Source organism: Notechis scutatus, chromosome 10 (assembly GCF_049901735.1).
Source record: "Notechis scutatus isolate UNSWTSFEM ecotype Mainland chromosome 10, rNotScu1.2, whole genome shotgun sequence".
Lineage (NCBI taxonomy): Eukaryota > Metazoa > Chordata > Lepidosauria > Squamata > Elapidae > Notechis > Notechis scutatus.
Window position 1 is genome coordinate 14,297,102 of NC_142018.1, and position 25,744 is coordinate 14,322,845.

The 25,744-nt window shown below is 39.7% G+C and overlaps 1 long non-coding RNA gene across 1 annotated transcript; it reads right to left on the minus strand.

Annotated features, from left to right (window-relative positions):
* Positions 1 to 18,299: 18,299 nt before the first annotated feature.
* LOC148129759 (uncharacterized) lies at positions 18,300 to 25,648 on the minus strand. Its single transcript, XR_015750722.1, has 3 exons — positions 25,374 to 25,648; positions 20,457 to 20,514; positions 18,300 to 18,489 (listed from the first exon to the last, which is right to left on the minus strand). It is a non-coding gene; the product is annotated as an uncharacterized LOC148129759 (long non-coding RNA).
* Between the last annotated feature and the right edge of the window lie 96 nt (positions 25,649 to 25,744).

Consider the following 25,744-nt stretch of genomic DNA (forward strand, 5'->3'; position numbering starts at 1 on the left):
TGTGCAGGGCATCAAAAGAAGACCCAGCCGATTATCTGGGACTCTGTAGGCAGAGAATAGGTGAGGGTGGGGCCAGTCAGAGGTGGGATTTGCCGGTTCTCTGAACTACACAAACTTTCCACTATCGGTTCTCCAAAACCTGTCAGAACTGGCTGAATACCACCTCTGCAATATTCAGATAGGTTTCTGCAAAGTGTATATTCCACAACTGAATCACAATCCAGGTAGCACTCATCGCAGTATGTAACATTGATGAGCAACCTGTCAATCAAGCTACAACTGGAGGAGAAAGATAAGTATCTACAACCTGAAGATGAGACTTTATGCATTGTGGATTAGTTTCTTTCAAATTGTCAGACCCTGCCAGACACGGCAATAAATTTTGTCTCTTCATACAATGACCCCTTGTTCAGGAATTTGTTTACAGCACAAACTCACAGATGCAATATGATGAGCTGAGCTGCTTTACTGCAGACATGAAGCCATATACATGCAGAAGATCTGCCTATTGCAGAGCACAGCAATCTAAGCATTATTGCAATTATTTTGTATTGTTTTTGTTTTAATCCTGGGTTATATTGGTTTCTGGGTAAATTGCTCAGAGCCTGAAGCAGTTGAGTGACAGACTGTAGATGCCAGAGTAAATAAATAAATGCAGATCTATGGTCCAGAGTTCAAACTCAATACACATAAAATACATTATATACACTTTATATCATACAATTTATAAACCTTAAATGGTTCCAAATAGAATGCAAGCTAACACTTTCTGTCTCACTTAAGGTTCAAAACTTTAGATGTTTAAAGACACATTACAGCTTCTCCACTTATCCATGAGGTATCACGGTCATGAGAATCAAGGTTGCAGGAACTGGGCATGGCTAGTCTAGTGAAGAGAAGGACCAGGGGAGACAGGAGAGCAGTCTTCCAATATTTGAGGGGCTACCACAGAGAGGAGGGGGTCAAGTTATTTTCCAAAGCACCTGAAAGTCAGACAAGGAATAATGGATGGAAACTGAACAAGGAGAGATTCAACCTGGAAATAAGGAGAATTATTCTGACAGTGAGAGCAGCAGCTTGCCTTCAGAAATTCTGGGAGTTTCATCACTGGAGGCTTTCCAGAAGAAACTGGACTGTCATCTATCAGAAATGGTGTAGGGTCTCCTGCTTGGGTGGGGAATTGGACTAGAAGACCTACAGGGTCCCTTCCAACTCTATTAAACTGTTTTCTAAAGCTTAAGAAACCCTCAGCTCCAATAAAGGGGCCTCAAGGGAATAACTAAAGGTATATCTATGATTTGCTCCATTTGCATTACACCCATTGGTTCAAATTTACCTACGAATGTACAGGAATGATTTCAAAATCATAGTGCAGATACTAGTGAAAAATATTGTTTCCAATAGTCAACAATGAAACAATTGGATATGGGCAACAAACTGCACTGCCAAAATCAGTTTCCCCCTCTTAGGATGGGGAAACTGAAGGCTGTAAATTGTCTCTCCCTACAATAAACCATAGTTTGGGGACTACCAATGTAGCCAATGCCAGAGACCATTGCATTACATTGACCTGGATGTGCAAACATCACCAACACACACACACACACACACACACACACACACACACACACATACACACACACACAAATATATGTACCATATTTTCCCCAAAATAAGACTGGGTCATATTAATTTTTGCTCCAAAAGATGCATTAGGGCTTATTTTCTGGTTAGATCTTATTTTGGGGAAAATATGGTACTAAATGTGTCTGTCTGGCTGACTATCTTAACTGGGGCTTATTTGGGGGGTAGAGTTTACATTATAGAGTTTACAGTATCCTGAAAAATCATGCTAGGGCTTATTTTACAGTTGAGTCTTATTTTGGGGAAAACAATATGTCTGTCTGTCTGTCTGTCTGTCTGTCTGTCTGTATCTATGTATGTATGTATGTATGTATGTATGTACTGTAAGTCTCATGAACAGAGTGGTGGCCTAAAGGTGAAGATGCTTACCTCCCATTTGGAAGATTGATAATTCAATCCTAGGTAATGGCAGATGTTTCTCTGTCAGAGAACAAAGAAAAAAGTATCTACTGTGAACTCTGTGTGGCATCTAAAAGGGCATCCGGCTAGTAAACACTCAGCTGCATCCAGTCACCCCACCTCTGCCCAAAATTAAGGGATTGCAGGTCCATAAAAAGGGAGAGTATAGGTTTTAGGGATGAGTGAGATAAGAAAAAAGAGATGTCTGTCCGTTCAGTTCTGAGGATTTACACATGACCAATGGCCCTCCATAGGGACTTTTGAACAAGTGGATGTGCCATTGGAAGACTTATTGAAAGCAGCACAAAGAAAATGTACAAACACAGGGCAAACCAGCAAATCATTTATGACTTCTAGAGACCACATAGATGTTCGTCATACTGCTCTCTTCCTAACCTGGTTTTTCAAGGCTTCTGAAAGTTAACCTCTAACCAAGGGTGGGATTCTACCAGTTCAGACCAGTTCTATAGAACCGGTTGTTACAACTCTGTGCAGAGAACTGGCAAAACGCGGCACTGGCTGGCCCCTCCCCTCCCCTCCTGTCAGATTTCTGTTTTCTAGCTAATCTAAATCGCTGTTGAACTGCTTTGCCTTTGCCCAGGAGGCTTCCCTGAGGCCCAGTCAGGGGTGGGTATTCAGGGGGTTGGGGGTGGAGGAGAAGTGGCCTGAGAGCAGAGCTGAACCTTCCTTAGGACTGAAGCTTCTATTTTTCAGTGCAGACTCAGGCAGTAGATTGCAGAAAAGTAGATCTGGGAGTGAATCTGTGATTCTGCAAGCAACTCAATCTGCTTTGCCTGATTTTGGGTGAAAGTTGCTCTCTATCTATCTATCTATCTATCTATCTATCTATCTATCTATTTCAATATTTACATAGATATTTACAATATTTACATTCAAGCCATGCCCAGCCAGTCACGTGACCACCAAGCCACACCCAGTCAGCAAGCCACACCCATAAATTAGGCCATGCCCACAGAACCAGTTGTTAAGAAATTTGAATCCCACCCCTGCCTCTAACTGAATAAATCCTTGCTCTGGTTGTCCTCTTCTTCTAATGTCCTTTCCCAACATCAGAGTCTTCAGCAGGCAGCTAAATCTTTGTGTAACATGTTCAAAGTAAGACAGTTCAAAGCATGGCCATTTGTGTCTCAAGTGAAAATTCTGGGTTGATTTGTTCGATGACCGATTTGTTTGTTTTCTTGGCTGTACAGCACACGTTGTTCATCTGAAACAAGCACAACCTTCCTTTTAATTCCAGTGCACGAACATGGTTTTTTTTTCCCCTTTCATTCTTTAAGTACAACTCAAAAAGAAGCTTGATGAAATCATAGGCACAACTTCAGGATCTTCTTGTGACTGGGATTCGTCACACTTGGAGGTGACCCAGGATATAAACAGCTTGATGTGTAGGACAGCTGGGTTCAAATGTATGTATTCTCATTTTTGGAATTAATTTCAGGAAAGCTCTGCTGCATTATCAGATGCCATATTTACAAGACAAGAGCTCCTTGACTTGAAATGAATATAAATAGAATTCTTCCACAGGCTGTGTTTTTCTCAAAGCTGGGAGCAAAAAGATAGGAGAGAGAGAATACAGAAGAGGTGGGGGGAAGTCCTCCTGCCTTGATTCATCTGGTAAATTAGCAGGCATTCAAAGCACCCAATAACCTCATTTTCAAGAGACAACCCCACAAATGGAATTTATCTGCAATGCACAGTAAATTAACATCCACCTCCATTTCCTGCTCCTTATCTGGAATATTTTGAAATATTCTCCCAAACTTCTACATGCCTTTTGTCTTCAGGTGTCTATGGAGATTCTCTGTCACCCAGATCATGGTTATCCCAAAGATGTTTTTTTCAAAAGGCAACTGGACTTTGTTTTTCCTTGAAGACATTTCACTTCTCACCCAAGAAGCTTCTTACTCTCCAAATTATTCTCCAAAGCACCGGAGGGCAGGACAAGAAACAATGGTTGGGAACTAATCAAAGAGTGAAACAATCAGGAATTAAGGAGAAACTTCCTAACAGTGAAGACAATTAAGTAGTGGAGCAGCTTGTCTTCAGAAATTGTGGGCGCTCCATCACTGGATGTTTTAAAGAAGAGTAGACAGTCACTTACCTGAAATGGTATAGATTCTTCTCCTGCTTGAGCAGGGGGCTGGACTAGAAGACCTCCAAGGTCCCTTCTATTCTATTCTTCTGAAAAATGAAGTCCAGTTGCCTTTTGAAAAAGCATCTTTGGGAGACTGTTGTCTTCAGATGGTAGAAACTGATCTCTATTCCATTCTCTATGGCCCACCTTTCTTGTTTGGTTGGATTTATGAATGAGAAGCAAATGTGTAAAATGATAGATTGCCATTATTTCATTTCCAAATCTTCTATTTGGATAATTGCCCAGTCAATATGAGATACCTTCGGGCCCTGAAATTCCCTTGTAGACATCTGGTTTAATGAAAGAACAACAGTGATGAAAAATAATACAGAGGAATCTTTTATATAAAGAGGTAGCCTTGAATGGGGGGCGGGGGGAAAACAGGATTCAATAAAAATATCAACCTAGAGTTCAAAAGCTATATTTTGTGGTTAGAATCCATTATTTGGTGAGATGGGGGATTGGCAAAGTAGTTAGTGGAAACAATGCCCACACAAAGATAATTATGTAGGAACGTCGACTGTTGAATTTATGGGCATTTTTTGATCGTAAGTTTTCTTATATAAAAATCTCATAAAAAGAAAGAGTTTTTTTGTTATCCTTTGATTTTGACTGCTCCCACATACAATAAAGCTTTTTTGATTACATGGAAAAGGATATCTTTATAAAAGAGATAACGTTAAGCATGGTGCAAAATACTAATACTTCTTATCTTAGGATAAGATTGTTCTGTAGAGATTTTGGATTTATTTGAGATCCAACCGGAAGAATCAGTCTTTTTCTCTCTCTCTCTTTCAATATAAATATAAAGATATTATACTCCTCTATAGAGAAGCAAGACTTGCCTTAAATTAACCCAAATGTTATCAAGAGGTGTGCAAGTTTTCAAATGCTCCAAAACTTTTCATTAGCCAAGTAACATTTTTATTGAATTATTGAATTTAATATTTATTTATGTTACCTTTCCCGAAGAAGCATTTATGGACAATTCAAACTTTTTTTTCTTGCCTGTTTTTTTTTAATTTGCTCTAATTTCTCTCATCTCTGTTATTTCCTCAAAAAAGTTTATTGGAAAATTAGAGGTGAGTTAGTTGAAAGATAATCTCAGAGAAAGCATCTCACCCCAAGGGGGAAAAGATTTGTAGAAAGGTACCTCAAAAAGATGCTGCCTTCATGGACTCTGTATAACCAAGGCTGGAAAAATCATTCTTGCAATTTCCATAATTTTCTATTTACCCCCAGACTGGTATTAAAAGCATTTGTAAAATCTGAGTTGCGATTCTTCCTCACTCTCTTATTTTTTAATCACTCAATGTGGCAAACATACAAATACTCTTTCCTCCTCCTATTTCCTCTATAACTGCCACCAACACCATGTGAGATAAGTTGGGCTAAGAGGGACTGACTGGTCCAAAGCCACCCAGACCGCTTTCATGACTAGGGTAGGACTAGAACTCACCATCTCCTAGAACTCACCACTTTCTGGAGATTGGCCCGAAGTCATCCGGCTGGCTTTCATGCCTAAAGTAGGACTAGAACTCACCATCTCCCAGTTTCTAGGCCAACACCTTAACTACTAGACCAAATTGGATCTTGATTGACTACTACAAATGCTGGATCTTTCAGTTTGTCTATAGGTATCTATTTTATTCTATATCCTGCTAGGATGAAACAATTGAGATTAAGATCTGCCCAAGAATCTCAATTCTTATACTGTGACTATCTTCTTCTAAAATTTTGTTTTTCTCACCCCTTTTCCCATAGTGACTTTATCTGCCATGAAAGGAGAGCAAAGCCCAGCATATGCACTGGATAGCGTGTGCTTGCTTGTGTACCCAAGCACTCAGTCACCCCTCATTACTCTACAAGTCTCTTAAGCACAAGGGGGAAAAAGAGCTTCAATGGGTTGAAATTCCATATTGGTTGAGTGCACTGGAACATTAGTGACCATCTGCAACATGTACTGAAGAGGAAGCCTCTGTGTTTTACTTGCTTTTCAGTGGGTTTCTGAAGAAAAGCAGACTTTTTTTGGAACTAGAGGAGAGAAAATATGCCATCCGTTGTTCTCTGAAAAACTGAAGATTAATAAAAAGATACATCTAGATTTTGGTAGAGTCAATCAATGGCTTTTAAGAAGAGCTGGTGGTTAAGGAAGCTGTTTCAAGAGAAACCATTATGAGCTTCAACCTAGCATCCATTATCATTCGCTAATAGGATACTGCAGGATCCCTTCCCAGATAAAGAAAAAGATCTCATTTCATCAGTGGGTGTATAAATAGTCTGGTTCTTGCATCCTATTCTTATTTGGGTGACAGATTTAGGTTATCAGCTGTTTTAAATCATTTATCAATATATATTCTGCAGAATACCCACCATAAGAGTAGTGAAGATTGTGAAATTATAACAGAATAACAGAGTTGGGAGGGACCTTGGAGGTCTTCTAGTCCAGCCCCCCACCTAGGCAGGAAACCCTATAGCATTTCAGACAAATGGTTGTCCAATCACTTCTTTAAATTCTCCAGTGTTGGAACACCCACAATTCCTGGAGGCAAGTTATTCCACTGATTAATTGTTCTGTCAAGAAAGTCCTCTTTAGTTCTAAGTTGCTTCTCTCTTTGATTAGTTCCCACCCTTTGCTTCTTGTCCTGCCCTCAGGTGCTTTGGAGAAGAGCTTGACTCCCTCTTCTTTGTGGCAACCCGTTAGATGTTGGAACACTGCTATCATGTCACCCATAGTCCTTCTTTTCATGAAACTAAAGGACAAGATTGTTGTGCACAAACATGAAATGACCCTCCTCACATCAATCCACCCACACAGTTCTTTGTAATATATTCAGGAACATAGTGTGGGATGTTGATCTGTGGCTGTGCCTGCCATTTTTGACCCATTTATCCTTCTGTTACAAACCTGCCCAGTTCTCTGTACTTTCCCAGAGATGTCGCATGCATTGTTGCAGGATTTGAGTTAATCTTTGTTGATTTGTTCACTGGGTTGGTTTCTGCTTCTGTGGTTCATGCCCTTCAGCCCCCCAGGAGATGGAGGCAGGTGAACATACACAGGGCACAATTTAAAAGAGGCGAAAACTGCGTAGAGCCATGCAAAAGCGAAGCAGATTGCGGTGTGTAAGCATATAAAACAATAGCTCTGTGTAGCTTCCCGTGGTGTCAAATGTCAAGGTGAATTTCCTGGAATGGAAGGGTACGCATGCTGCTTTATGTGCGCAGAGGGATATTTTATGTTTTATGAGGAAGAACAACTTTTCCACCAGAAAGCCATAAAATACTTAGCTTGCAAGGTTGGATGCTCTCTAGCTGTACACAGCAGAAAAGGATAAGTGGAGAAGAAAAGTGGGAAGAGTCTTCTTCCTCTTCTTCTTCTTCTTCTTCTTCTTCTTCTTCTTCTTCTTCTTCTTCTTCTTCTTCTTCTTCTTCTTCTTCTTCTTCTTCTTCTTCTTCTTCTTCTTCTTCTTCTTCTTCTTCTTTTTTGAAAAGGAGGAGACACAGGTTGGGTGCTACATTTTTTTTTTTTGCTAGTGTTCCTCATATAGCCTTACTACCGATTGTCTAGCAGTTGTAGATTTCTTTCAAACATCCTCTACACTACGGGAGTCAAACTTGCCATGTCACGTGACATTTTGCGATGTTTTCATGGAGCTGGTGTGATGACCTGGGCATGGCATGAAAGCAACACCATTGTGTAGATGGAGAGAACAGGTCTAACTCCCCTTTATTGCTCCAACTGTGCCCACAAACGTTCGCACATTCACTACAAGTCCTGGAGCACAGCTCTCACATGCGCCTTCAGAAGCCTCTGGCTGCAAGTAGTCCAGTAAGCCAGATTAGCCAAAGAGTAACCAGGGCCAGCAGTCCAATAACCCAGGTTAGCCAAACAGTAACCAGGGCCAGCAGTCCAATAAGTCAGGTTAATCAAACAGCAACCAGAGCAAGAAGTTCAGCAAAGCAGGCAAACTGGCAATCCCACAAGTCAGAGTACAGCAATCTCCAGACTTTGGCAAGTGCACACAAGGCTCCACAGATTCAATGCTTGTTCCTGAAAAATGCCGCCAGCGCTTCCTTACATCTCAGTCCCCAGGTGTGCCTCAGTCCCCAGGTGTCCCCAGGTGTGTGAAAGGGGGCAGGGCACACTCTTCCCTCACAGCTGACTTAATCTGTGTTGATCTTGCCGTCTCTTTTCCCTCCTTGCTCTCAGATCAGGATGGGGTAGTCCTTGCCCTTTGAACCAGACAGATATTTTTTCTCTCTTCCCTGCCCTACACAGCCAGTGAGCCCTATTTAATCTGCTACTTGAAATTGCCTCATAGGATTGTCTGTGGGTGTGTTTGTGTTTGTTTCTTTGTTTGTTTGTGTGTGAGAAAGAAAAATCAATGCCTGTGCAATTAAGCCCCACCTCCTTTTGCCCTGAGTGCGACATGTTGAAAGGACTTTTTTTTTAAAAGTAGAACTTCCAACACAATGTCATAGATTATCTTGACCTTTGTCAACCTCATCTTCAGACAGTTGGTCTGGGCCATGTGTTGAGGATTCACTCTACTGCCTACCAACCAAATGCCAAATTAAATTTGCAGCTCCTGCAGTTTAGGCACTCGTAGCTTGGAGTAAAATATATAACTTGGAAGAAATAATAAAGTTCGACTTAGCCCTAGGAAGATGAAGGGCGAGGAAGCAAATCAAGGTAAACCCTCGGTTTGAGGATCTCCCTGAATGTCATTGGGAGGTGGGAAAACTGATTTTGATGGGACACAATTTCTGAGGATCTGCCTTTCAGCTTCAGCTCCCTTGGTTTGGTGATTATGGGAGGTTGCAAATAGTTTCTCCTATGATGACCTTATAGGTCAGACCAATTCTAGTTGGAGTAAACCATCTTCCTATCTATCTTTCTTTTCTTAAGAAGTTGAAAATAATCAACAGTTCAGGTATTTCCTCAGGGAGAAAAAAAAAATATCCTGAGAAATTCCATCACCACTCTTCAGCACAAAGAATGTACTGTCATTATCTAGACAATTTGTCTGAATCTATTCTCCAAAATTAAAGAACTCAAAGAAGCTAAGTCTCATTGTCATAAGGAATAAAGCCAACCTAGCCTAGCAAATCCTCTTTTTTCATTGAAAGCTATTTCATGCCTTATCTCGGTAATAAAACAACAGTTCAGTAGCTAGATGCTACTGTATTGCTTTCTCATTAGCTTGGAATTTGGAGGACTTAATCAGAATTTTCCTTCACCGATCTGTTAGAAGCAGCATTTTCATGTTGTTTTAAAACATGGCATTGTAAATCATTAACAAGAATGTAGAGTCCAAGTACTGTGAGAATTATGATTCTCTATTGATTCATCCAATTTCTTTTTAATGAAAGAATTTGTCTGTAATTATTTTTGATAAATAATCCTAGGATGCTTGCTGCATACCTAGGATGCTTTCATAATTTCTGTCAATTTATAATTATGACTGGAGGGGGAAAAACTTTCTTCAATTAGTGGCTAGTTTAGTTTTGTCCTACTGGCATGTTTTCTTTTCTCTTTTTAATTAGGAGTGTATGAATCATAGAAGGCTCTATTTAATTTTGCGATACAAGAAGTCTATTCGATTTTGTAATTTAATGAAGGAAATCAATTCCAATCGGTTTGAAGATATAATAAATCATGAGGGTTCATCTGCAAAGGTCAATTGAATCTACAAATTGATTCAAAGGCTACTGATTCAATCCAAAGGTTCAATCCTTGGAAGTGATTTGACTTTGAATCAAAGCATTGCATAGTCCTATGTCTATCCCAAATATGAATTATTGGTTACAATCATAAATAGGATTGTTTTAGCAAGTCTTGCTTTGAAATGATGTATTTAAATTCAAAGGAATCATGGAAGGCACTTTAGAAGTCATCTAGTCAATCTTTGCTAAATGAAGGATTTACAACAGCCTTTCTGATGGTTGACCATTCTCTCTGATGAATGCTAGTGAAGGAGAATTTACCACTTCATACAGCAACCTTCTTCTCTTAACTCATTCAATGGAAGTTCTTCTTGATATCTAACCTGAATGTTCTTAGTGGTTTTGATCCACTGATAGTTGTCTTGCTTCATTGAGATATTTGAAGAGAGTTATCATACCTTCCTTTAGTCATGTCCTTTAGTCATGTTTCAAAAGGCAACTGGGTTTTGTTTCTCCTTGAAGACATTCCTCTTCTCATCCAAGAAGCTTCTTCAGTTCTGAAGAAGCTTCTTGAATGAACTGAAGAAGCTTCTTGGATGAGAAGTGAAACATCTTTAAGGAAAAACAAAGAAGGTCCTGTTGACTTTTGAAAAAGCACCTTTGGGACATGACTAAGAGAAGAAGGTTGCTTTATGAAGTGGTAAATTCTCCTTCAATAGTATTCTTCAGACAGACATCCAAAGCATGGATGTCCAATTATTTATGCAATCAAGGGATGTCAGTCCCAGCAGTATATCCATGAAACAACTTGAATAGGTTCTATTCTGTAATCTTGTGTTTTCCTTCAAGAACCATCTGATGAATTTTGCAATAAGGTAACCTGATGCTCAGTGACTAAGATGCTGAGCTTGTCAATCAGAAAGGTCAGCAGTTTGAATCACTAGCGCAGCGTAATGGAGTGAGTTCCCATTACTTGTCCCAGCTCTGCTCCAAGATTCATCTTGCATTTCAAAGTTCATGTTTAAAAGTCCATTGTTTGAAAACATATATGTATAGATGATTTTTTTTAATGGCCAAGCTGAAATAACTCCAATCATATATTTTATTACCCCCACCAGGAGCTAAATAAATAGTTGATTCTGTTCAATTTTTCAGAGAGGGAGAGAAAGAAAGAAAGAAAGAAAGAAAGAAGAAAGAAAGAAAGAAAGAAGAAAGAAAGAAAGAAAGAAAGAAAGAAGAAAGAAAGAAGAAAGAAGAAAGAAAAAGAGAAAGAAAGTCAAAGCTGAGAACCGAAGTTTGATTTGGTGTATTTTCGGCCATAAATCTGTTCCATCCGTTTCCTTCATGAGGCTATAATTTATGCGCAAAGAAAACATACATTTAGTTGATATTTACTCTTTTTACATTAAGCCTTATGACACATTTGGAAAAATCTTGTTCTTGACAGGCAAAAAAGGTTCTATCTATCTTATCTATCTATCTATCTATCTATCTATCTATCTATCTATCTATCTATCTATCTATCTATCTCTATCTATCTATCTATCTATCTATCTATCTATCTATCTATCTATCTATCTATCTATAGAATAACCTAAAGCAAAGGCCAATCTTCTTGATAATAATGCTATCTATCTATCTATCTATCTATCTATCTATCTATCTATCTATCTATCTATCTATCTATCTATCTATCATCTCTATTGGGATGGAGCTTTCTCGAAACACCTTTTGTACACAACTTCATCCTACATTAAAACTGCTTAATTTGGGCTAGAGCTGGGGTGACTAGATGGAGATGAGTATTTACTGGCCAGATGCCCTTCCTGACACCACTTGGAGTTTGCAGCATATATTTTTTCTTTGTGCCCTATGAAAAAAAACATCTGCCAGTACCTAAGATTAAGTTCTGAGTGGGAAGCAGGTGTCTTCACCACTAGGCTACCACGTCACTCATACAACTCCATCTTACATTCGATGTTAATTTTTTTCTGCATTTTTGGGGAAATGGCAACTAGGCTCCAACCAGCATATTGGTTTGTAAAATGTGAAATTGATGTGACGGTAAGCCACCAATCATTGGCAACCAAGCCGATTTTGTTTTTCCATTCCTAACAGCAAAGTGTTTATACAAGGAAGGGTCATATAAAATTTGGAAGCAACAACCATGTAGTTTTCTGACAGAGGAGCTTTTAGTAACTCCCACATTTTGGAGGTTCCACGATCATGGCAGATATTCAGTTTATGAGACTGCAACTTATTTATGTATTTCAAGCATACATTCGGCTCATACAGTTGGTTAATTGCCTAGTAACCCAAGTTGCAAGGGCCAAGATAACACTTTTATTTTTGCTGGAAGAATATATCTCGAATATGACCACAATGAATAAGCACATGATGGCCTTAACCACACAGTCACCATAAATGCAACATTACATTCCAAGGGGTTATTTTTATGTTGTCACCCATATTAAATCATACCTGATGGAGAGAGTAAAATGAGATGGAAATACAAGTGGGGTAGAATAACCTAAAGCAAAGGCCAATCTTCTTGATAATAACGCAATGATCATAAAGCTTCCTTATCTATAAGAATGCACCTCTCAAAAAAAAAACACCAGAAAGCCAATTATTTGGCTCATTCAAGAAAGCCTGCTGATCAGAAATTGCAGACCAAGCCATTCAGCTACTCAAACAGATCGCCGGAGGGTCATTTCTTCATGATGAATTCCGAAATAAATATTACTAGAAGCACTTCAATCAATATGCAAGCTTTTTTATTGTTTTTAAATAAGAAATAGAACAGGGGAAAAAACAGATACAAGGCTAAGTTTGGTTGAGGAAGAGGAACCTGTTTAAGAGCTGCTGTTTACTTTTCGAGGCAAGTCTGTAGTTTTATTGCCTAGAACAGGGGTGTCAAACTCGATGTCAGGATTCTGGCACTTAACCCCATTTAAATCATGAGTCTTGAGACAAACTTCCAAAACTTCAAAATTATTTATTGGGAGTTAAAGGGTCCAGCACAGCCTGGGTGTAGCCGGCTCTGAGGCACATAATTCATTGTCACCCTTGACCTGGTTTTCCCCCCAGCCCCTGGTGTATCATAATTCATATTCTCCAATGGGACATATCCATAGCCAAGAGTCATCAATCATACTCTCCAGTTAGAATTGTGCATGGCAGAAACTTCGGTCACCTAGTTACTATTTTTGAAAACATTTATGGAATGCAGTTTCAATTTGCAAGCTGCAGCATTGCTCCCCCCTCCCTTTCTGTTGGCAACTCTAAAAGACCATAGAAATATTTTATGAGTTGACACTCGATTTCATTGAGGGCTGCATCAGGGTTGTGTTTGACCTTGGGAGGTGGCAGGGGGACATGGCCAGGGTGAGCATGGTCAGCTCGCTATCACTCATGTCAGGGGCGCCATTGGTGGCCCAAGCACTCTGCAAGAGAAAACGGGCTCCTGGGCTCCGTTTTCAGCTGCAACAGCCTCCTGCAACCCTCTGCCAGTGAAAACAGAGCTTGGGAGAACTGCCCGCAGCCCTTGCCAGCTCCATTTTTAGTTGCGATGCCAGCAAAGATGGAGCTCAGGAGAGCTGCATGCAAAGGCGATGTCTGCTGGTCCTTCACTGTTTCTAGGGTGTCCCCAAAGGCCAGATCGAAGCACCCCATGGGGCAAATCCAGCCCCCAGGCCTTGAATTTGACATCCCTGGCCTAGAAGAGATCTTCAATATGGATTGACTTCCTGAAAATTGGAGAAGCTTCTTCCTTTGGCACTGGTAGCATTTCTTTCATGGTGGAACCCAACCTACATGCTTAAGATTCCCAAAGTCTTTCCCAGTCAGAGATAAATAGAATCCAATCAATCCCCTGGACCAGTCTGAAGCTCCAAATTGGTGCAGAGAATAAGTTCTAATAATTAGTTTAAATTTTAAGTAGATTTCCGCTTGGCTGCTTGAGATGACTATTGGGTTATTATTGGGTCTTGAGTGAAGGGGGACCATCCTTGCCTCAGATAATCAGAGTTGGAAGGGACCTTGTAGGTCATCTAGTCCAACCCCCCCACCCAAGCGGGAGACCCTACACCATTTCTGACAGATGGCAGTCCAATCTCTTCTTGAAAGTCTCCAGTGATGGCGCTCCCACAACTTCCGAGGGCAAGCTGTTGTATTGGTTGATTGTTCTCACTGTCAGAAAGTTTCTCCTTATTTCCAGGTTAAATCTGTCCTTGTTCACTTTCCATCCATTATTCCTTGTCTGGCCTACAGGCACTTTAGAAAATAGCTTGACCCCTTCCTTCCTGTGGCAGCCCCTCAAATATTGGAAGACCACATGTCTCCCCTGGTCCTTCTCTTCACTAGACTAGCCAAGCCCAGTTCCTGCAACTGTTCTTCATATATTTTAGTCTCCAGTCCCCTAATCATCCTGGTTACTCTTCTCTGTACTTGCCTCACTTGAGGAGCGACAAAGACCCAAGGAAGAACTTCTTTTTGCCTCTTAGGCCATGGGCTATGATGCAATGGATGAGTGATGGTAGGATAAAGCCTTGGGAAAAAGTAGTTTCTCCATAAATTATGACCGCAGCCACAAAGCTCCCAAGGAAATCCAAAATAAATCACTACCCTCTGACATTTATTACACATCTAAATGAGATACAGCAGATGTTGAACTGAAAAAACTAAAGAGAAGGATATCAACAGTGAAGCTCGGCTACCGTTTAACAATAGTGCATCCCTCTTTATGGGACAACATGCACAACATCAGAGTTGTCAAACTCTGTTTCATGGCGCTTCATAGCAGCTTGGGCTCAGGTTGACTTAGGTTTACCCATTAGAAGGAATTAATTACTCCATGCCTTAGAATACATGAAGAAAATGTGCATCATCAGCCTTTTTAAGATAATTTTGCTTTGTCTGTAGGCACCAACACATCAGGTTCAATGGAGAGGAGTCTAAGTGAATGCTGAGGAATATCAGAGAAATAAATATTACAAAGGCAAAACATAATTAAACCTTCCCCTAACCTTACAAACTTTAACTATATTTGATTGCCAATCCCATTGACTAGATTAGTATTATGATGGCTAGTTATAGAACATCTTGTTGAGGAAAGGTGACATAGGCCATAATGCTATGTGCAGGAAATTTAGTATAATTTTAATTATTCTATCCTTTTCCTAACTTTTATTTGGTTTCTAAGACAGGAGTAAAATCTCTGACTTGGCTTGCTATAACATACTGAACCAGAAATTAACAATTCCTTTTTTAGTCTTGCCCTGCTCTTAAATGTAGTCTCGGTAGTTAGTTTAGAGACTGCTGTGTTGTATGAACCCCAAAATGGGTAAGTTGAATAAAAATAAATGGCAAAGGTTAGTATGTCATATAGAAACAACATTACATGATCTGTTCAGGATCATACTTCATCCTTGCACTTTGGCTTGCTGTTTCCTTGGGCTGAGAGAAGCAAAACAGAAAATACAATTTAGAGTCAAAGAAGAAAGTACTTGAATAAAGTCAATAACAAAATAAGCAGAGTTGAAGTAAATGTTGAAAAATCAGGGGGTGATGTAAACTTCAAGGAAATAAGAGACAGCAAAAAAAAAAAAAAAGAATATGTATAGAGAATCATTTTCAAAGTTCCTTTCCCTGCCTCAAAAAAAAAGAATCTGTAAAACTAAGGGTTCCTTGGTGCTCTTGGAACTGGGTGGTTTTCTTGCCAATGTTTCATTACCAAACTAGGTAATACCATCAGTGCAAGAAAGGAGTTGGTTTTACTCTTATTTGTATATCCTAGTGGCTTGCCCAGTCAGTGTTGGTAGGAATGGTCTTGGTGATTCCTTGATTAGAATGTTGTTTACTGTTAGCTTGTTTGTCTGGTTGGTAGTTTCTTGATTGTGGTGTTGTTTACTTGATTGTTGGTCTAGTGTTAATCTTGGTGTTAAGTAAAACTGAGCTATAGGATTTAACATAAAAACATTAAATCTTTTCTCTAGTTGTATTCCGGAATAATTATAAAGTCTTGGAGAAAGAGAAACTTTCAAATTCATGGAAAGTCCAAGATCTGGAAGTCCAATCTAGATACCATCTTCGGTTTGGTGGAACCAATATATCCCAACTACATACGCAAAATGCCAACCTTATCAACTCTTGTACATGGAACAGAGGGAGGTAGCCATCTTGTTATCTTCCTCAGGCCCCAAAAACATTTCTTAGGCTATCTAAGATGATCAAAGTTATTTGCTTCCTTCCTGAACCTGTGGAGAACCTCAAGTAGAATTGGAGAGTCTAAAAAAAATGCTCATTTTAATGACTGTCCAAATCCACAGGGCTCAAGAGCTTAATTAAAGAGAGAGAAAAAGGTGACAAGGGGAGGAAGGAAGGAGACAGAATCAAAGAAACACTATGAAAAATGAATCCTAAAGGAGTTGGAAAGGATCCATGGGTGAGGGAAATAGCAGAAAGCATCTGGCACCATTGTACATGATTGATGTTTCAAGTCATGAAGTGTCAAGGAGAGAGAGACACAGAATATGTCATACAAACACAATCCAGGGAAATGGCAAAAGGGCAAAGTATGTGCTGGTTTTTGTATTTCTCTGATGATCCAATAGGTTGAAAAGAAAGGCCATATTCACAACTATAACGTAACGGAGTGGGGTTCTTTTTCACATGCTTGTCCTTAAGTCAAATGAAAGAGAAGTTGGTTTAGAAAATATTTCAAAAGAAAGAGAATTTGAGAAACTTTTCTTGGAAAAATGGACCACAGTGTCCTTGCAATTTTTAGTAATGATCAGGATGTTGTTATTTAGGTGGATGGATAGCAATAGCACTTAGACTTATATTCTCCAGCTTGGGCGGGGGGTTGGACTAGATGACCTACAAGGTCCCTTCCAACTCTGATTATCTGTTTTATCTGTTACCACTTACAGCCCGCTCTAAGAGTTTACAGAGTCACCCTATTGCCCCCAACAAACTGGGTCCTCATTTTACCGACCTCAGAAGGATGGCAGTTTTTGTTGGCATTTTTGAAATCTTGAACCGGTTAACACCACCAATTGTAAGGACTTTGGTTAAACTTCTGTCTTCAGTTTCAAAACTTTTACAGTTGTCTCTGTATTTTATTGATTTCCTTTTTAAAAAAATCCTTATCGCGATGATTAGTTTTGTTTTGATTATTTATGAATGTTATTGGCTGCCTCGGAAGAAAAGATTCCTTCCTGAGCCAGGAGGATAAAATTTTTAATAAAGAAGACTGCCTATATTTTTGCCACCTTACGCTCTGTTCTATTACTCAGAAACAAGTTCCACTGATTAAGAAAGGCTTATTCCCAAGAAAGCAAGCCCAGGTTTATAGCTGGCTGCACATTCCAATGGATTGTCTTTTCATGTCAGACTTACGTGTACAAATTCTTAACTACATGATGTCTAAGAAATAAAATCCGCTTCAATTCAAACTTGAGTCTGGGGGACTACATGAGGATATCAATGTTTTTTTTTTCTTTGCAAAAATGTGGAAATGTTTTCTATTGTCTGTTGGTCTGTCTGTGTTAGAAATTCTATTTATAGGTATGGTAGCACCACAGAGCAAATAAAGGGTACAATCACCATGTGCTTTACTGCTCAACTATATAACTGTTACAGGAAACAGAAAACTCTACTTAGAACAAAAGAGCATAGAGTATATTCCATAGAGCCCAACTTGTAAACACTGCCATCTACTGGCTGAATACTACTGGAGTTGTTGCATACAAATAAATTCCAACCAGGGGTGGGATTCAAATTTTTTAACAACTGGTCCTGTGGGTGTGGCTTAGGTGGTGGGCGTGGCTTGGTGGTCATGTGACTGGGTGGACATGGCTTGGTGGTCGTGTTATTGGCTGGGTGTGGCCAACTCAATATCACTCACATCGAGGCACATATCTCCTCGCCTGGCCTCTCGTGACTGTGGGGATACTGCAATAGTCATAAGTGTGAAAAATGGTTGTAAGTCACTTTTTTAAGTGCCATTGTAACTTTGAATGGTCACTCCACACAAGCAAAGTACCAGCAAAGGAGGAAAAAAAACCTCCACCAAGAATGTAATAAGGGTTAACGGAGAGGCAGTTTCTGTAAGCAACACAGAATGTTTCCTTCCTGCCTTCCTTACAGGATTAGGCCAGTAATTTCTTCTAACAACCGGTTCTCCAAACCGCTTAGAATGTTAACAACTGGTTCTAGCGAATAGGTGTGAACTGGTAGAATCCCACCCCTGATTCCAACAATGAATTCCAATAATCAGTCAGTCTGTCTGTCTATTATAATCTGTGTGTCTGTCTATCATTTAGCTAGATGGATAGATTTCATTTTTTTATTAGCCATTGGAAGTCACAATTTATTTCAAATTCCTGAAAGTGAGGTTTGTAGAGTTTGTTATGGAAGGTACCACTTGCTGTTTTTAATCATCTTTTGATTCATTTTTTATTTGTTCTGTCCTTCAAAACCAAGTTCATTCTAGAATACTGCTGCTTTTTCTTACTCATTCCATACTTGCTATCTGGAAAATTCCAACAGATCGAATTCTTCTTTGAAGTCTTCCTTTGCATTTGGACTGGAATGTGAGTCGCCATGAAGGCTGCAGACAACTGAAAAGTTGACAGTACTTGTGAAATGCAACATTTGTACATATTTTATATTTTATTTTTTTATTTGAATTTATAAGCTACAGAACCTCAATAGACTTTTCTCATTCCTCCTCATAATGAAGATGCATTCAAGACTTTTACACTCCTACATTCTTTTTTTTTTTTTGCCATTGTTGTTTTTCTCCTATAACAAGCCTTTGGAAAGCAATGTTATTTTTATTGAAAGGTGAATGCCTAAAAAACAACGAGGAAGCAACAAAGCACTACTGTGACTCAGAAAGAGTAAAGCTTAAAATGAATTACAGCTTACAATTTCTATAGGGTAATCTTTGCACCATGGCCAGATATTGGGTTTTTATTTCTATGTAAGAAACTACACAAAGTTTTCCTGTTTGGGAGCAGGACTTTTCCTAGGCAGCATTAGCTACCATATCCCAGAGGTGGTTTTTTCAAAAGGCAACTGAACTTTGTTTTTCCTTGAAGATGTTTTCTGTCTCATCCAAGAAGCTTCTTCAGTTCAGAACTCAAAAACAAAGTCCAGTTGCCTTTTGAAAAATCACCTTTGGGGACAACCATGGTCTGGATGACTGAGAATCTCCATAGACACTAGCTATCATATTTCTCCATGGCTTGGATTCCTGGCTTGATCTCAAGATATGATTAGTAATGTTCACACAACATCTTGAATAGGTCACTGGTTTTAACCTCAATTTTTATGGTTTAGAGCAGTGATGGCTAACCTTTTCAGCTTGGTGTGTTGAAAATCGGGGAAAAGTGTAGCCTTCCTCGGGTCGTGTGTCACTTCAAGAAATATCAATAATTTGGTTTATGACGGACTGGGCTGGGGTGATCACACAGGGCTGTGAAACTCGTCTCCCTGGGCCCAGGGCTGCAGGTGCAGGATGTGGGGATCGGAAGGCCACCTTACAGGGCTGTGAACCTCATGGATCTCCTTTCCTCCTGTAGCGTTCCTGAGGTAATGAAACTGACAAACCTCAGTTTATGGCGGTTAAAACTGGTTCTCTGCTGCAAAGATCTTGCGGCAGCGGTGACACCATGCCTCCACGCAAAAAGCAGGGAGCAGGGATTGGAGCAGAGCACAGGCAGCCTCTAAATGTGCAGGTTTTCCCCACACCAACAGGCGTGTCAGTCAAAGTGCCTCGGTGTGTCACGAGTGACACACGTGTCGTAGGTTAGCCATCACTGGTTTAGAGTGTGATGTAGACTTAGATCATTGATTCAATAGGTGCCTTGTTGGAAAGTAATATTCAGGCCGTGAGAATAGGTTAATCCAGTAACGAGGTTAAACATATAATAGGAATACAACCTGCAAGTCTGATCTCTGGTGTGCTTTTTATTTTCTGTTTCACACCTTTCTATAGCTCCGTCAGCCTTATGTAGTTCCATGCTTGATCTGCTACTAATAGCTCACGCTCAATTCGGCAATCAAAGTTCTGTCTGTCAGGAATTTCAAATTGATTTGGATCGCCATATATTCATTGAGCTTAGAAGTATGCAGAGGAAAAAAATCAAGCAGCTTGAGGACAGGGCATGAGTCAGGCGAAGGTCAAACTTAGCAATCAAGCTTTGTTCATGACCATCTCTCCCAGGGGTGGTATTCAGCCGGTTCTGACCAGTTCTGGAGAACCAGTAGCAGAAATTTTGAGTAGTTCGGAGAACTAGCAAATACCACCTCTGACTGGCTCTGCCCCCATCTATTGTCTGCCTCCTGAGTCGCACCTGATTGGCTGGGTCTTCTTTTGTTGCCCTGCAGAGGAGAACAGAGCTGGAAAACAGGTTAGTGGGCTGGGGAGGGAACGGAGATTTTGCAGTATCCTTCCCCTGCCACGTCCACCAAGCCAATCCACACACACTAAGCCACACCACGCCACACCCACCAAGCCATGCCCACAGAACCAGTAATAAAAAAATTTGAATCCCACCACTGATCTCTCCCTCCAAATTACTTTGTTGATTAAGGTTGATTATCTTGAGCTCCTCAAAATGAGGATAAAAAAACCCCACCTGAAAAGGGACATCAAAATGGGAGATTAGACTATTGAGGCATGTGTTACTTAACTTGTTACCATATCAGCAGATGATCATACCTCGGTAACCTTGGAACTTAATCAGGTCAGGTCTCCAGAGCTATATATTAGAACGGGAAGTCAAAGAAGCATCAGAAATCATTTCTTCATTGTTGCCAGTAAAAAGCACTGACAGGTCTCTAAGGCCATCAGAAGTTGAACTCGATTCAAAAGAGATTTTACCTTTTACCCCACATGATACAACTGTACAGTTCTGTTAACTGGTTGCCATGCTAGATAGCAAGCTGCTCTGCATAAAATTATAAATCAACTGTTTCATCCAATCTGATTGCCCTGTCCAAAATATAAGCACATTATTTTTAGGTCAACAGGAGCAGACATAGATGGAGACACGAAGTAGAGCAAAATTAAATTAGTACTGTTGCGCAAATGTCTCACTGTATTTTAAATACTTGTTGTGCTCCTTACACACAGATTGGTATGGCACTCTTAGTTTATAAAACATTGAATTGTAGGGGGTAGGGAGCATCTCAACATAGAATATTAAAAAGGTAACAAATGTAGAAGCAAAAGTCTGGAAGAAATTGGAGAAAATTCAATTTATACTAAACACACAATAAAACCGTGCCAAGACTGAATTCTGTCAGGAAGCATTTACATTAAAGTTTAAGATATAGGTTTCTCAGAGAATTGTATTTCAAAATGGAATGACTTTTCAGCACCAGAGCTGAAGACTGGGCCAATCCAAGTAATTTTATTAATCAAATTTATATGGCTGCCTATATGTCACAAAAAAGCAACTCTGGGCAATGTACAACAATTGAATAAAACAATGTATGTATATAGGAAAGTAGTTATAAAAATATAAAAGCACTGTTAAAAATTAGAATATTATTAAAAATTGAAAATATACAAATGACCGTACACAGAGACAGTGAATATATCAACTGCTGTGGAGACATCTAAGAATGTTTTTATTTTATTTATTTATTTTGTCAAGCATGTATCAGATAACATGTATAAACATGATTATGAATACATGAAATGGATATGAATAAAAGAGGAACATTAAGACAGGGATGGTAGACACGTTGGTGTGCTTATGCACGCCCCTTACAGACCTCTTAGGAAAGGGGTGAGGTCAACAGTAGACAGTCTGAGGTTAAAGTGTTTGGGGTTTGGGGAAGAAACCACAGAGTCAGGTAGAGTATTCCAGACATTGACCACTCTGTTGCTGAAGTCATATTTCCTGCAATTGAGTTTGGTGTGGTTTATCTTGAGTTTGTATCTATTGTGTGCACTATTATAGGGATCTCCAACCTTGACAACTTTAAGACTTGTGGACTTCAACTCCCAGAAATCTCAGCCTGGCTGGAGAATTCTGGGAGTTGAAGTCCACAAGTCTTAAAGTTGCCAAGGTTGGAGACCCCTGCTCTATTATGTCTCCCATTCTTAATGGACTTGAGGGACTTCTGGAAAGTTAATAGTTGGAATTTAACTTTATTGGGGTGGGAAGGAGGAGGAAATATTCCATAAGATGGGCCCCACAGAAGAAAAGAACTTCCTGGGACCCACCAAGGGTAAATCCTAGTTCACAAGACTCATAGTATGCCTTATGTGCCAGATCTATGGGATTGGCAGATATAATTGGGAATATGGGAGGCTTCTGATTACATAATCCAAAACCATGAAGAGCTTTCAAAGTTAAAACCAGGGGTTTGAATTGGACCTAGAAGCCAACTGGCAGCCAATGCTGCTCGTGGAGCAAAGATGTAATATGTGCTCTTCCAAGAGCATGCACAAATGCTCATGCTACCGCTTTCTGTACCAGTTGAAGGTTCTGGATACTCCTCAAAGGCAACCCTATGTAGAATGCATTACAGTGGTCCAATATGTTGGTGACTAAGGCATGAATCAGTGGAAAACATGACCAAATCCTATGCTGAAGTTTTGTAGTCTGTTCCAGGCAGGAAGCTTTTCCATTTTTCTAACTCTCTGAAACATGTTCCTCGTGTTTGAAAGATTGGAGAAAGCATTTTTTATTAAGTACTAATATAAAAGAACAGTGTGGATGGATGGATGGATGGATGGATGGATGGATGGATGGATGGATGGATGGATGGATGGATGACAGGTTAACAGAGTTGGAAAGTACCTTTTAGTCATCTAGTCAAAAAAAACTCCACCCAAGCAGGAGATCCTACACCATTTCTGACAAATGGCAGTCCAATCTCTTCTTGAAAAACTCCAGTGATGAAGCTCTCACAACTTCCAAAGGCAAGCTGTTCCATTGGTTGACTGTTCTCACGGTCAGAAAATTTCTCCTTGTTTCTAGGTTGAATCCCTCCTTGTTCAGTTTCCATCCGTTATTCCTTGTCTGGCCTCTGTCTTGGAAAATAGCTTGACCCTCTCCTCTCTGTGGTAGCCCCTCAAATATTGGAATGCTGCTATCATGTCTCCCCTGGTCCTTCTCTTCACTAGATTAGCCATGCCCAGTTCCTGCAACCATTCTTCATGGGTGAGTGGGTGGATGCGTGGATGGATGCATGGAAAAAACAGTATCTTCTGAGGTCAGCAGCATTGATTAAACTGCCTGTTCAGCATGGAACATCTTGCCAAGAAAATTCCAATGAGTTTTGAAATACTTTCTGGGTTGCCTGAAGTTTCCGGCTTTGAAAGCTAGATTTTTGGCTTGCGTATAAAAATCATATGGCAAATACTTCTCCATTATAGTCAGGCTTCAAAATTTTAACCCAAAGCAGGTTATTCATTCTTTTGTTGATGTCCCTGTTACTTCTAAAGTTCTATACATTTAGAATGAAATGGTGGGAGCCGGGGAGAGAGAGAAGAAAAGTATCATAATTCACTCTTGATATAAGTCAAAATGCTCATGGGTAACCAACCATCAGCCATCCATAAAAACCATAGGTGAAATCTAATTTTCATAAGCACCAATCAACACTGCAGATACTCTAGGCAGTTTGAAATGAATTCATGAGCATTTCACCGACAGAACAGAAAGGTCTAAATCTGCCCAATTTTTTTTTTTATATATTTAAAATGAATAATTCAACTGGCTCTATAAAACATCTATTTTAAACGCATTATACCACAGCAGACAATGTTCTCCTTGGGGTTCTGTATATCATGATAACATTCAAATCATTCAGGGCTCTTGAGAAGCAGACAATATCAGAATGTCACCTACTGGATATAAGGCTGCCTTTACATTTGCTATGACACAGTCTGGTTGCTGTGATAAATGGAAAGCTTGTATATCTCCACCAGCAAGGGGTGAGGTTAGGCAAGTAAGAAATGGAATTCCTGCCTCTTGGGAGAATTATTTCATTTAAGAGGTGAAGCTGATTAACCAAGATCAGAAGGTCCTCACTCATATTCTAATGTATTTTGAACATTCTTTATAATCATACTTATATATATCATGCTTTTACCTCCTACACTTTTGGAATTGCTGATAGCCATGCTTAAAGTTTACAACTTCAAAGTTCATCACCTATATTAGTACAACCCTGTTCTACCTCATTGTTCCAACATCAGTTTTCTGGTTGAATTCAGACCTTCTTCAGCTAGAAAGAGGTGGTATGAGGAACCCACCTTCTCATTCACCTAGCCCGGAAGCAGTGGCAAATGTAACATCCTCAATCCTCTTGATCGTAAATAAATTGGCTTTAGAAAAAAAAATTAAAGAGAAACTGGATTCCACTGCAAATGATTACAGCAACTAGCAAGCAGACAAGATTCTTTAGCGAAAAAGGTACAAATCCTTGATAAGACGGTCCAGACTAGTGCTACGCCAAATATTTTGGGGGAGAAACTAGTTTGATCTTAAAGAAAAGATCTTATTTTCATTTTCCCTCCATGAAAAGAAAAAGAATATTTTGATGAATGTCAGGCCCTGGTTCCAACTATATAAAGCCTATATGCCAGGGCTGTCCAACCTTGGCAACTTTAAGACCTGTGGACCTCAGGTTGAAGTCCACAGATCTTAAAGTTTGCCAAGGTTGGACACTCCTTGCTGTATGTAGAACTCATAGAATAACAGAGTTGGAAGGGACCTTCGAGATCTCATAGTCAAAACCCCTGCTTGAGCAGGAGACTCTATACCATGCCAGACAAATGGCTGTCCAGGTGTCCTCTTAAAAGCCTCCAGTGATGGATCACCCACAACTTCTGAAGGCAAGCTGTTCCACTGGTTAATCGCCTCACTGTTAGGAAGTTTCTCATTAATTCCTGGTTGCTTCTTTCCTTGATTAGTTTCCATCCATTGATTCTTGTCTTGCTTTCTGCTGCTTTGAAGAATAGGTTGCCCCCTCATCTTTGTCGCAGCCTGTCAGATGTGAATATTATTAAATGCATATACAGTATAATATATGTGAATATCCGCCTTTCTCTGCAACATCAACATTCCTCTAGCACTTAGGTTTCCTGATGGACCAACTACACTTAAATCCTAAAGGAAGACAGTGCAAGAGACAAAATCCATGCATTTTGATGTCCAGCAGAAACACATTTTTATCCCGTTAATTTATTTATTTATTTATTTATTTATTTTATTTATTTATTTGATTTGCCAATTGTTTACAAGATAATAAGTATAAATGTATACATAGTTGTGAATACATGAAATGGTTACATATAAGAAAAATAAAAGAATAAGAGAAACAATAGGACAGGGACGGTAGGCACGTTGGTGCGCTTATGCACGCCCCTACAGACCTCTTAGGAAAGGGGTGAGGTCAATAGTAGACAGTCTAAGGTTAAAGTTTTTGGGGTTTGGTTTATGTTGCAAAGAGAAGGAAAAAGAAAACCTCTTACCAGATCATTTATCCTGAGCATTTTATTCACAAAGCAAGGCAGGGAACTGTCACCACTAACCCAGCACCTTCAGGGTTAATTGTTCCATTCTTTCCTTTCTCCACTTCTCCTTATGCATCCTCATGCATTCTGGCAATTCGTCTGCACCGTTTTTTGTTCCCTCTCTGCCAGAGGCCCAGCACTGCTAAGGGAGAAGAAAATGAACGCAAGATCAATTGTTTCGGACTGAAGAATATAATAGCTGGAGAGAAGGAATGTCATTACACAACAGTTTCTCCCCCAAAGAAGGTCAGCTGTGCTTTGAAGAGGGATTAATCCTCCTCAGGGAGTCGAGATACACGGTTACGTGGAAATATGAGTAATTTACTCCA